This window comes from Pteropus vampyrus, unplaced genomic scaffold, assembly GCF_000151845.1.
Source record: "Pteropus vampyrus isolate Shadow unplaced genomic scaffold, Pvam_2.0 Scaffold325, whole genome shotgun sequence".
In the NCBI taxonomy this organism is placed as follows: Eukaryota; Metazoa; Chordata; class Mammalia; order Chiroptera; family Pteropodidae; genus Pteropus; species Pteropus vampyrus.
The window spans coordinates 1,653,250-1,654,405 of record NW_011889106.1 but is presented as its reverse complement, the minus strand read 5'-3'; positions in this window follow the sequence as shown (position 1 = coordinate 1,654,405).

The following is a 1,156-nucleotide window of genomic DNA, read 5'->3' as shown; positions in this document are numbered from 1 at the left end:
CCATATGTTGGGGCAAAAAACTAGTCTTAATAAATTTAAGAAGATTGAAATCATACCAACCATATTCCCTGATCATAATGCTTTGAAACTGGAGAGGAACTGTAAAAAGAAAGTGGGAAGAATCACAAACATGTGGAGATTAAACAACATGCTACTGAGGGATGTCTGGGCCAGAGAAGAAATAAGAGATCAAGAGATATATAGAAACAGATGAGAATAAAAGTACAACATTTTAAAACCTTTGGGACACAGCAAAAGTGGTAATAAGAAGAAAGTTCATAATATTACCGGCTTATCTCAATAAACAAGAATGAGTCCAAATAAATAACCAAACATTACATCTTAAAATAGAAAAAGAAAAACAAACGAAGCCCAAAGTCAGCAGAAGGAAGGAAATCATCAAAATTAGAACTAGATTAAATGAAATTGAGTGTAAAAAGACAATAGAAAAAATTAATACAACAAAGAGCTGGTTCTTTGAGGTTAATTAAATTGATAAACCTCTAGCTGGACTCACTAAATAAGAAGGAGAAAGGACACAAATAAACAAAATAAGGAATGAAAGAGGAGAAGTTATAACAGATACCATTAAAATACAAAGGATCATGCAAGAATACTAAGAAAAATTATATGATAACAAATTTAATAACATAGAAGAAATAGATAAGTTCTTTGAAATATACAACCTTCAAAGACTGAATCAAGAAGAAATGGAAAATCTAAAGAAACCAATCAGCAGTATGGAAATTGAATCAATCATCAAAAACCTCCCCCAAACTAAAAGTCCAGACCAGATGGCTTCACCAGTGAATTCTACCAAACACTCAAAGAAGATTTAATACATATTCCTCTCAATCTTTTCCAAAATATTGAAAAAGAGGCAATACATCCTGATTTTCTGAGGCTAACGTTACCCTGATACCAAAATCTGATAAAGATAACACAAAAAAAAAGAAAACTGCAGACCAATATCTCTGATCAACACAGATGGAAAAATCCTAAATAAAATACTAGCAAATCATATACAACATATTAAAAAGTTTATACACTAGGATCACACGGGCTCATCTCAGAGGTACAGGGATGGTCCAATACATCCAAATCAATTATTGTGATGCACCACATGAGCAAAATAAAAAATAAAAGTCATATGATC